This window comes from Maylandia zebra, linkage group LG18 (assembly GCF_041146795.1).
Source record: "Maylandia zebra isolate NMK-2024a linkage group LG18, Mzebra_GT3a, whole genome shotgun sequence".
Classification (NCBI taxonomy): domain Eukaryota; kingdom Metazoa; phylum Chordata; class Actinopteri; order Cichliformes; family Cichlidae; genus Maylandia; species Maylandia zebra.
The window spans coordinates 6,720,808-6,733,981 of NC_135184.1; the positions used below are offsets into that span (position 1 = coordinate 6,720,808).

Genomic DNA, 13,174 nt, shown 5'->3' on the forward strand with positions numbered 1-13,174 from the left:
GTCGTGTCTGCATGGCTCACTGTGCTTTATAGTCAATGTGCTGACAGAACATGCCCTCACTTATCGGTTGTGGGTGTACCTGCTAAAACATTGTGTTGATCCAGAGGCATTATTTCAACTGACCACTCACATTGTGATCACATGGAATAGCTGCGTCTCATTTAAAAAAAACAAATTAAAAAAATAAGAAATACTGACATAAAGGGAGCAGAAACATTGTTAGCATTACTGTGTACCACGCACCAACTACACACTCAGTACTGTGTAAAGTTGGAGAACTTCAGCACTAGACATTTACCGCCAAAGTGATTGAATGGACAAAAGCACCAGACACTAATAGAAAGACATCAAAGGTTTTGAAAAGTTTGGTTAGTGTCAATGAGTACCCTACAGCTACTACAAGAAGTACCCTGTGCTGGTACATTTTGATTCTCGTAAGTTCTTAACTATGACTTAAAGAATGTACGATTTCTCACTTATTGCCAAAGTTAAATTGTTTCTAAGCCAAAATGTTAGACACAGTGCTTCCCTAATAAACATGACAATGCTTTAAGGCTTTCAAAGGACAAAACATCTCATCTTCATGTCACTTTTCTTAATCTTACTGTGTACCATACGCCACCTGCACGCTACCCTGTACAGGCTAAAGTTGGACGGTTTCAGCACTGGACATTTTGAACTCTGGTAACTTCTAAACTTTGGATGAAAGAAAACTTTGAGTTCTTACTCACACAGTGTTTTTACTAAGATTCTGGAAATGCTAACATCTACACAAGGGTATTCTGAGGATTTTTCCACAATGATTTTGAAAAATATCTACATCCACATGAAAATGCAAAAAACAACAACAAGCACTTGCACACACAGCCAGCCTTACATCAAAAAAGAAGACAAAGGCAAACACCTCTGAAGGCGTGAGACAAAATCTGTTTTCTTTGTCTCCATAAATGCAGAAATTGAGTTTCTGAAAATCTTGACCTTGAGGTTTTTCAAAAGCTCTACTTTCATTGATCTAAAACAACATTTATGTGTGCTCAAAAGGCCAAAACACACAACAAAACAAGCTTATTTTGCAAAGTATCTGTATGCAGACAGGGGCTGAGTCTCAGAGTGATCCTGTGATAATTTGTGAGCACCGTTCTGCCAATGTTGACCATGAAGTTCACATTCTTGTGACCAACTTTACATGACTTAGACCCAAGCACAATCACAGATGTTGAAACTATAACGTGCATATAAGACCCAAGAATAAGCATCACGTTAAGCTTTTCATCCAAGCATAAGAAAATCCTCCTTTGAACCAGCAACCTAAGGATTTCAGCATCACCCACTAGAGTCCTCAACTCTACCAAGTGAGCTGTCAAATGGGCTTTTCTCTCTGTCTTTCTGTATTATATGTAAGGGACCAGTTACACTGTGATTAGAAGTCATCGTTTTGTCTCATTAACAAAGCCCCAAACACTGATAAGAAGATTACAAATCAAATGGACCTTCTGGTAAAGCAATGTCTATATTTTGCATTTCAAACATCATCTGTGTGCAAAACTAAAGGAAAAATGTCAGAATTTGGATATTTTATCTATCTTACGTAAAGCAGACTGTGACCAGTCCTGCTACCATAACAAAACAATGATCAGTTCCCTGTGCCCCTTAGACAATGTTTCCATTAGCAACAGTCTGTCATGTATCCTTCAGCAAAAATAACAAATCTGTACCTGCTGTTCTCATTAAGTTACATCTGACAGTATCAGCTAAACGTGTAAAATTTTCTCTCTAATGTTCATGACCCTGAGGTTATGGTACGTCACCTTCTTTGTAGTGCAATGCTGGCTCATACTACAGATTATATTGGCTTCCTTAGGTTACGTACTCAAAACATAAATACTCTGTAGAATAAAAAAGTTCTTGAACACAAGCATTTTCACTCTAAAATTAAGAAAAAATGGACTGTTAGCAGTGATGGGTGTAATCTCATTACAGAACCCAGAATGAGGTTAAAGCTAAGTGCATGCCGACCCTGGACAAGCAGCCACAACATGTGCTTCAACAGGTAACTGTGCCGGTCTGCCTGTTGAACAATCAATCACTTCGAAGTCTCTTTGTCATGGTTTGCATCTGATTTGTTTTACTGGTTTACTGGTTTGCTTTGTCTTTACACCTTTACGTTAGTGTGTAGAATTGCAGCCAACAGGATTATATTGTTAACTGGTAGTTATGTGACAATGCATTTCAGGTCATTTTACATAGTATCAAGAAAGTAATGTACTGAGCTGTGCAACAAATGACTTTCTCCAGTGAGCAATTAAGTAACATATTGCATTACTTTTAAGAAAATGATAAGTTACGTGTAATACATTACTTTTTTGAGTAGAAATCCCAACACCGACTGTGTCATTTCTGCATAGTCAGTTTTGATGCACTGCAACTGGAGGTTGTTCTCGACTATTTATAGGATAGAAAATGTGAGACAACTGCTACTTTAAGATTATGTAGTTAAAAGGTACATGTGTAGTGGTGAAACTACTTATTACTCATAAAAACAGTAAAATTGCACACATTTATTATTGCATCCACCTGTAAAATGCAAATTAAACCAGAGCGTCTGAAGAAAAACAACAAAACACTGATGCCTAGCTTATCCATGCACTAAAGCTGTGATTTGAGTGAAGGAGTCAAATGTCTACTTTAGGCTTCAAGTCCAGAACCTTAAACTCTTGTTGATCACAGCTACAGATACAGAGTTCATGTCTCCATCCTGTCTCCAAACAATAAGCAGGGAGGATTTGTTTGTGCGGGAGTCAAGAACACTTTGTGAGGTCAGATGGCTGATAATGATTCATCTCAGAGCCTTCAGTTCCAGAAATGCTAGATTAATGTAGCATTTCCCAAATTCTTGAGAATGTTTCAAAGATATAGTTTTGTAGAATAACTGAAAGCATTTACATCAATGATGGTGTTTTGTGGGTGATTTTTTTTCTATTATATACACATACTTTTTTTAAAAAGTATCTAAGTTTGTGTTTGCATGTGTAGACAACAAATGTCCATATAAAGTAAGTGGTCATTCGTGAATGCTGTAAACAGGTTCATCCCTTCTTGCACAGAGGATGTTTTTACATGCTTCATGTGCACACTAACATATGATTTTTTTTTTCTCATAGGTTTGACAGATGGTGTGGGCTTCCATTGGTTTGCTGTAGAGTGAATGGCAGCAGTTCAGTTATATGTTTATGTTCTCAAACACTTGCATTCCAGATCACACAGTTTTACATCTCTTCACACCTCCTCTATTCACCCTGCTCACTCCTCCCCACCCCCAACAACAGCATCCAATACACACTCAACACAAGGCTCCAGCCTGTCTCTCTCAACCACCCAGGTTAGGAGGGAACTGAGGAGGATTAATGGCAAGAAGGCAGCGGGCCCAGATGGCATCAGCTCGAGGGTCGTCAGGTCCTGCGCGGACCAACTGTGTGGGGTGATGGAGCACCTCTTCAACCTGAGCCTGAGGTTGGGAAGAGTCCCACAGCTCTGGAAAACCTCCTGTGTTGTACCAGTGCCAAAGACTTCACGCCCCAAGGACCTCAACAGCTACAGGCCGGTGGCTCTGACATCCCACCTGATGAAGACCCTGGAGCGGTTGGTCCTGGCTCAGCTTCGGCGCCTAACAAGCTCATCACTGGACCCACTTCAGTTTGCCTACCAGCCTGGCATTGGAGCGGATGATGCCGTCATTCACCTCCTACATCGTTCCCTCGCTCACCTGGAGACCGCTGGAAGCACTGTGAGAATCATGTTCTTTGATTTCTCCAGTGCCTTCAACACCATTCTTCCCTCGGTTCTGAAGGACAAGCTGGTGAACTCTGGAGTGGACCATCACCTCACTACCTGGATCCTGGACTACCTCACCGACCGACCACAGTATGTGAGGACTCAGGGCTGTGTGTCGGACAGGGTCGTCTGCAGTACGGGGGCCCCACAGGGAACGGTTCTGGCTCCGTTCCTCTTCACCATCTACACTGCAGACTTCTCCCACAATTCCACCCAGTGCTTCCTGCAGAAGTTCTCTGATGACTCTGCAATAGTCGGCCTCATCACTGATGGGGACGACAAGGAGTACAGAGGACTGACTCAAGACTTTGTGGACTGGTGCCAGCAGAACTACCTCCAGATCAACGCCAGTAAAACCAAGGAGCTGGTGGTAGACTTCCGCAGGCACAAGCATTCTCCACTGCAACCACTGAACATCCAGGGTATGGACATTGAGGCTGTGGACAGCTACAGGTACCTTGGTGTTCATCTGAACAACAGACTGGACTGGACTCATAACTCAGACGCCCTCTACAGGAAAGGGCAGAGCAGGCTGTACCTGCTGCGGAGACTCAGGTCGTTTGGGGTGGAGGGGCCACTCCTGAAGACCTTCTATGACTCTGTGGTGGCTTCTGCTATCTTTTATGGTGTGGTCTGCTGGGGCGGCAGCATCTCTGCTGGGGACAGGAAGAGACTGAACAGGGTGATCCGAAGGGCCAGCTCTGTTCTAGGATGCCCTCTGGACCCAGTGGAGGTGGTGAGTGACAGGAGAACGGCGGCTAAGCTGTCATCCCTGATGGACAACATCTCCCACCCCATGCAGCAGACTGTGACAGCACTGAGCAGCTCCTTCAGTGGGAGACTGCGGCACCCACGGTGTGGGACGGAGAGATTTCGCAGGTCTTTCCTCCCCACTGCTGTCAGACTCCACAACAAAGACTTTAACTGAACAAACACACACATCCACACATGTGCAATAACACTAAGTGCAATAATCTTTTCTGGCATCGTTGTATTTTTACTCAGTTGTATATAGCATTCGTATTCTATTTTTATCTTATTGTATATTTTTATTCTATTTTATTCTACTGTATATAGTATATTATTTTATTCTATTCTGTACAGCTGTGTACTGTATTTATTCTTATTGTATTCTAATTTTTGCGTCATAACTTTTGCACTGTCCACTTCCTGCTGTGACAAAACAAATTTCCCACGTGTGGGACTAATAAAGGTTATCTTATCTTATCTTATCTTATCTCCCTCGAAAGCTGATACATGATTGGAAACTTGCTTAATGCCGCAAAAAAAAAAATTTAACATCTGTTTTACAGCTGATCTCACCATTTGACAGCCTCTGAGCTCCTGGAAAATTCATAAATTTATATTTTTGCAGCAGAGATCAAGTTTGTTCTGTTTTGCAGCAGAAGGAAGTGTAACGTCTCTTGAAATATGGTCCACGTCAAACCTGAGCCTTGGAATTCTGGGAAATACATTTAGCACTCCTCTCAGTGTAACAGAATGAGTTTCACTGTATTAGAAACCATCCCTGCAGTCAGTCACCAGCTCCGGTCTGTGCATGGGAGACTGTCATTTCCCCTGTAATTACATTAAGCATAGAATCTCCCAGAATATTAGTTTGAATCAGGAGGAATGCACAGCATTCTCACCCGGCCACCCTAGCATTGTCTATACTTCTGAATGCCATGTTTGTTTTTGATTGTTTTTCGTAAACACTAAAGTTTCTCAGGGAAAGAGAAGATCGGCCGCATCGGGCTGTGGGATCTCTGCTGCTGCAGATACAGATGTTTATCCGATCAAGCAAACACAGATATAAGATTTCATGAAAGGAAGGAAGACACGTCACCAGCAGTGAAGTGAACTGCAAGGTTGTTGTTGTTTTTTCTAAGCTCCCTCTAGAAATGGATTTCTTAAAATGCAAAAGAACACATGAGCATAAAACCACCTGCACCTACAATGATTTAGCAGTCAATAAAGAAGTGGCCTCTGCACTGGGGAAATGTAGCCTTCACCAAAAATGCTTAAAAATATTGAAGTATATAGAAATGTCAAATTAACATGACAAAGTTGAACATGTTTAAATTTCAAATCTAAAGATTAACATTATTTAATGAAAGTCTCTTACACTATCTATCTCACTGAAACACAGGTCCACAATGAGAAAAATCATATTTTGCTTGATTTATGATTGATTGATGACTCAAGCACGCAAACAGATATAGATGTCCAAGTGCTCTTTATACTCTGTTTATTTATTAGACTCTCTTTTTTCTTTTTTTGTAGTTAGATCGCTTTCTTTGCACCGAATGGGACAGCATATAATTTCATTCCGCTTTTTGCCAAATGACAGTAAAAAGATTTGGATTCTGAATACAAACATTTTCCGAATTACCATATAATTGCACACCTTCTGTTAGCATGAAAATTAGAAAAGCATTTTACAGAATGACTCTCATGTTTATATGTCAGTGAATACAGAAGTAGTATCTTTTAAAGTTTTATTTCTGAGGTGTGAATCTAACAAAACCTGAAAATTAAATGTGATTTGTTGGAGAGAAATGCACGTGATTAAGTAGAAGAGGATGCGAGACTGAGAAAGGTATTCACTGGAATACCATAAACTACTAAGCTTTTATAATGATAGTGATTTAATGCTACTTTAATATTGTTGTCCATTCTTTTGCAAAGTGGCATTCCTAAAGAAGAACCAGCAACTTAGTTCCAAGTAGACTGCAACACTTTATCCTCTATATTTTATGTAACTTCAGGTGATGATTAAAGGAAAGTAAGACGTGGTGTTTTGGAAGTGCTTGCTGTCTGGGATTTAATCCATATTTGCACAGAGAGTGTTTTTCACATCACTGCCATTTAATTGCACTGCTAAGTGTTTCAGAAGGAGACATGGGAGGAGATCTGGGTGGTCTCCCAACTTCCTCTCTCCCTCATGCACATCAAGCGGAGACGTGTGATTCACCATCATTAGCATTCCACTACACTAAACTACCAATGAAAAGCAGCCACAGTGTCTCCATGGCTGACCCCCAAAATTTACTTTGGGATTATAGCAATGTCATAATTTTTCCTTTTTTGTTGTTATTTTCTTGAGATTGGATTAATTACATGTTACCCATCTATGTTATTTAGGAAAAAATTTGGATTAAAGATGGATACATTAAGGCACAATTCACAATTTTATTCTCTAATCCTTTCATAGTTGTCACCAGTAATCATACTGTTAATATACCCAATTTCTACTCATGTGTTGCAGTAAATTAGTGATCTAAATTGGTAACAATGTAAATAGATGTGTTCTGGGTTGAAATTCACAACATGTTTTAGTCCTTGCGTAATACATTCAATTTGCTATTTTAAAAGCCTAACACCTTTCAAATTTTTCATAAATGTTTCCATGTTTATCTAACAAGGTTGGTCACAGTCATGGTGGAAATACAGTATCAGGCTCTCCTTGATCTGATCAGAGAACTGACACACTGTTTCTGACCTCCTCATGGCGTTCATCAGCAGACGTTCACTGTTAAATAATAATATGCCAGAATATTGTTAGCTTTCTCAAAAAGAATATATGTAAAATTAATATTCGTTGCACAGTCGCTGTGCATGCCAGGCCACTGACAGAACAATCATTCCCTTGGTGATTTTGTGAAGTATGTGAGGCCAGGTGCAGTCATACAAAATTAATGCTGGCTTCATGCAAATCTCTCCACCTCAGCCCTTGTTTCCCGTTGTACCATTTGTCTGTCATGTATGCTCACTTATGGCTTGGTGTTTGGATTGTGTTCTTGGGATGTTTTTGCTGAAAATCCGGTGAACGATCTGGGGGTTTAAACTCGGTGCCACTCATTACCAAGTTGCTGGAAAAGAGCATCCTCCTCATTCTTAACATGTAATGCAGAATGTAGACTTGGCTACCTAGAAAGCTGTCTGCCCAGATGCTTTAGCCTGAAGCCACATTGACTCCTGCCTGACTACCGGTCAGCATTGCCAGAGGCACTATCCACACTGGCTCATGCCTGTGCCTGCACAGAGACATCAGTTAACAAAGTCAGTCTCACTTCTGAGTCTATGAGTCCAGGGCCAAAAACTCAGATATGACCCCCAGGGACCCACAACACTGTGTTGTGCTAGCTTGCTGATGATCTCAATAACCCTATCTGCTGCCTCTTTTGAGCACTGATTGATTATTTCGCATCCATAGCTGCAGCCCAAGATGACAGACAGTTTGGTTTAGTTCTGTTTTAAAACCAAGTAGACATGTTTTAAGGAAATATATGATGACATATTTGGTGTCTTTGCATTTAAAATGTTAAATGAAAAAAGGCTTTCATTAAAACAGCTTAGGAGAATGACGCCTTGTGTCTCTCTCAGTTATCAAAGTGTTAACATAATAACATTATATCAAACATATCACAATATTGACAGTGTACCTGGAGTCCTCTAACCTACTGGCTAGTTTTGACAGATTACTTAGGCACTGCGGCTGTGTGTACAAGCAAGCCCATTGCTGAGAGAAAAAAACTGCAAAGACAGTAAAGATTTTCTTTAGCAAACTGTTTGCTGTTCCAGCACGTTATAGTCCATGTCTGTGTGGTGTGAGCTTTTGTCCACATGCCTGCAAGTGTTTTTGTGACACCATGGAGTCATCTGCAGAGCTTTACATTATCATGTGCCAACTATGCTTGCAACCTACGCAAGGACACTTCAAAGAAGTATGACAGGAATGACTATTCAGCCATGGTGTCTTCAGCTGTACATGCCCCCAACAGAGTACATTCATAGGGGTTATTATGCACTTTTTCATCACTACTTGTTAAAGTGATGCATACCAGTGCAAGACCAATGCTTACAAGAATACACGTTTATTGTCACCCACGTACAGACACCTACTCCTTAACTGAACTGAACCACAGACTCAAGGATTTCAACAAAGCTCTCATGCAGCTCTTTATGCCACCAACTGAGCTATCTAACGAGGTCACACTTAGCTTGTGTTAGTTTTAGTCTCTATACACAGTGCACTGTAAAGTGAGGCAGCTGTTGCCCTGAGGATTGTAAATATTCAAAACTTTATCCACCCAACGATCCATTTTCTTACTTATGCAACTCAGGGTCACAGCTCTCATAGGGCAAGAGATGGGTTTCATCCTGGACAGGTCACCATGAGTCATAGGACTAACAGAGAGACCACAACCACACACTTTTATATCCACATCTACCCATTGAATCTCCACACTGAAAGACCTCTCTGTGCTGCGAAGCATAATTTTTGCCTTGTCCAGTTAACTTCAGGGTTAACCCAGGGATTCTCCTGCTAAGGTAGTTCACTTCTCCCATGGTTATATCACCATGGTAACTTGTGTTCCTGATTAGAGATCAACAAATATCAAATCACTACCTACTGACTAGTCAGTTGTCCAAAAAACCGCATCACCTCGAAGATACCTCACACATGCATGTGGTAAGGATTTTTTAATAACATCCCATGTTTTTTGCATTTTACTGGTGAGCAGTAAGAAATATAAATTCTTAGAGGGTTGTCACACCTGCAGTGTTTAGTTCATTTAAACTGAACTCTGGTTCCCTCTTGGTGCCGTTCATTTGTGCAGAACAGTAATCACACTTAGTTGCAGACCAAAAAAATTGAGGCAAGACATTTGGAGGATGTGGTATCACTGCAGCTCTGAATAACTACAGAGTGGTTAGTTTATGCTGTGAATATGATTTGACCTCAATCCAAGCCAACCGTTAGGTGTATGTTGCAAGTTTGAGCTAAAGAAATCTCCCATAGTGATGCTTAGTATTCAGGGATGAAGGAATGGGGTATAGATGTGCAAATGTCTGTACGGCCATAAATTTTCCATGTTCTTCAGTAGTACAGAACACAGCACCTTCATCCTGTATTTACCATTGTTGCTCCCTCCCAAGGCCATTAAGTGTTCTAAAGATTCTTGAGAGGTTGCAAATGACACATTTTGGTTTTCTTGAAGTTCACTTGGATTTTTCCCTTTTTATGAAAAGAAAGTGCCCATGTATTCATGCAATGCTTTTAATAGTAAACTAATGTACAGAATGTTTTCTCTCATACCACTGCTCTGTCTGTAGTAGCTGTGTCATAATAAGTGTTTAACCACTTCATTTGTCCCATAGTACAGTTAAGCCCCTTTTCCATTAGTACTTACTCAGATTGACTTGGTACAGTTCGCCACAGTTTTCAGGGTTTTTCATTAGGTCATAGTACCTGGTACCAGGTACTTTTTAAGTACCTGCTCGCTCGGGGTTCCAAGCAATCCGAGCAAAATGTGATGTCATCAGACTGAGGACTCCACCAACTGGCTCGTCAGTAGTGTCAGTGAAAATTAAAACCGCCATTTTTGAAACCTGGCAACAAGGAAAATGGCTACAAGAAACAACGCTGTGGTCCCAGAGTCTAACAGAAAGCCACAGACCGAGCAGCAGGTATATTCTTGCTTTGAAGTCCACTTTTTCTATGCGTGTTTCTATGACGACAACCACGCATGTTAAGTAGTACTGGATTGCAGTGGAAAACCAGTCAATCCGCGTCGGGTCATGGCATCTGTGGCGAGTCAATCCAAGTAGGTACCAATGGAAAAGGGGTTTTATATCTTTCTTTGTAAAATTAGCCGCTCTGCTGCCAGTACATTTATCCATAATTGTGCATGGTCAGTTGCTGGCAACGCCCTTTCATGTAAACCTGGGGAAATCCTTGGTGTGATAACAAAAAGACACAGGTGTGTTGAACTTTCCATATAAAACTGTGCGTATGGACCAAAAAGGTTTTATTTTAGAAACAGTCATATCACATTAGGACTCCCATATATAGAATATTTATTATACAAAAAAGTTTCAACCACAAAAATGTGGATTCTTGTGATTTTGTTGTTTTCACATTTTTTGAGATGCACAGCCCTGTAACTGTAGATATGACAAGATTTTTCAAACAATTTAACAGGTAAGAGATAAAACTTGATTTTAAAGGCTAAAATTACCTGTAAAAACTTTGCATTATACGACACATAAAAAATGCTGCTGCTGCTTGTTCACATTAGAAGTGCTGCACTTACTTCTCTAGCTAAAAAAAAAAGTTTACATTTTTAGGATAAAATATCTCAGCATGGCTTTTGTGTTCATAAACGGCCATGCTGTTGCAGTTTACTCGAACAAAGCTATCTGGTCTTGACTTGACTTTCTAGGCCAAATGAATTGCGCCCAGCTGTTGACTAATGGTGCACATTCACCACTAAAGAAACATCATGTCACCACTACTTGTGTCCAGAGTGTGGGTGGTGGGGGAAGGGAGGGGGTGGTTGAGTAAATAGGATGGGGGTTGGGGGCAAAGTGGGAGTAGCACCACTGCATTGTTTGACTGACAGTGGGACAGCAAGGGGGAACGGGTGGTCCAGGCCCAGAGACAATGCCTGAGAACATGCTGCCTCTCTGCTAAGCCCCTTTTGTGTGGAAGGGAGGGAAACCCCTTACAAATAGCCATCACCAGCGCAATTCATGCCTTTATCATGTTTTGGAAATGTGCTCAGTGGAAACATGGCATGGTCTGAGATCTCATATTGTTGTACACTTTCAGGGCTACTAATAGGGTATTATGAGATTAGCTCAGGGGGATGTTGAAGCATCTGGCAGTGTTGCAGAGAAAACTGGGGTTTGTGTTACAGATGTAAAACAATATACTGAAAAAAAATCCCCCTTCGAGAAGTCTAAATACCAAAAATTTACCCAAACGGATGTTTAAAAAATCTTTCATTTCTTTTTCTTTTTTTTTTAGATTAGCATTTTTTCCCATTTCCACATTTTGAAATGTGTATTCATGTCTTGCAACTGAGAGTTTTTTATGTATAGAATGCTATGTAAAAAATGAGATTAAAAACTTTAACTCTAAAGAATATCACTGCAATTCTCTGAGATTTCCACATGCAGTGAAGCTCAGCGTTTCAGCCAACATTTAAATGTTCTTGGTTGTTTCACAATTTACTTATCCATTAACAATTAAGCTGTACAAAAACTCAACATTGGATTGTTGGCTTTGCCGCAAAGGCTCCAATAAACGAACTTTTCAGCTATAATGTGTTCACTTAACTGCGCTAATAATGTGAAACTCTATATTGAGGCTTTAAGAAGAACACCTCCTAAAGTTGAGGCTGTTTATTCTAGAGCTTAAGACTGTATGCAGCAAGGACCTGTTTGGGGGGTGGAAAACATGTCAGAGTCTCCACTTACATTCAACCCAATTAACAATACAATGGTGCAGGGATTTGCAAAGAATCAAGTCAGCCAGTTTGTCAGTATACATTTGTTAATTATTTGTTTAAATTTGGCCACAAACAATAATTATCACCTGCAATTAGGTCAGGGAAAAGGAGAAGGACTTTTCATTAATTGTGTTTAAAATCCTGACAACCCCAATTAGCCAACAGGTCCATCCCGGCTGACACCCAAAGACTGCTTTGCCTGTTGTTGAGATAAAACTCATTATGCTTTCTCCGGTACACTGAATGCCCCACAATACTGGTTAAGCCGGTCAACCCTTCAACTTTAAGATGTAATTTGGATGTAAAGTAATCTGGTGTGAGGTCATGAAATTTGTGGGCAGATCGCACTCATTGTGGAAAATGATCCAGTGAGACTGGTGCTGATAGTGAGCGTGTGAGAAAGGACATGACCAGTGAGAGTGCAAATAAAATAGCTTTTGGAATGTCAGTATGTTTTGATGTAGCCAAATATCCTACTGAAGTGTCCTTGACAGCAAACATTTTGCTGCTTAGTCAGACTTTTTAGTCTGTTTTTAGTCAGACCAAAACAAAACACATACAGCACATACAAAACTTAAATAAGAGCCGTAACTATAATGCCAACAACTATAACACACTTTATGATAGGTTGTCTTCAAGAGATCTGATTAGATTAGATTAGATTAGATAAAACTTTATTAATCCCTCGGGTGGGTTCCTCTGGGAAATTCAGTAATGAGAGTTTAATAGTTCAATAAGAGTAAATAGTATACATTATACAGAAATAAATTAACTCTTGCTTAGTTTATTACTATGAGACGTTCTACCACATTGATTTGATTCAGGAGCTTGTAGTGGTTGAGAAGTTGGCACACTTATCAGGGAGTTTACAGTTTACAAGTAACATATGTGACATTCCCAACTGCCAACACTGACGATGTCTGTTCGCCACTCTTACCAAAACACAAAAGCCTGCTCCTTCGAGCCGGAATCGAACCAGCGACCTAAGGATTTCAGCACAACTCTCCTACAGTGCTCCGCTCTACCAGCTGAGCTATCGAAGA

At 40.4% G+C, this 13,174-nt stretch overlaps 1 non-coding gene across 1 annotated transcript; it reads right to left on the reverse strand.

Moving 5' to 3' along the window:
* Positions 1-13,086: 13,086 nt before the first annotated feature.
* trnay-gua (transfer RNA tyrosine (anticodon GUA)) lies at positions 13,087-13,174 on the reverse strand. Its single transcript is given in 2 exon segments — positions 13,087-13,122; positions 13,138-13,174. It is a non-coding gene; the product is annotated as a tRNA-Tyr (tRNA).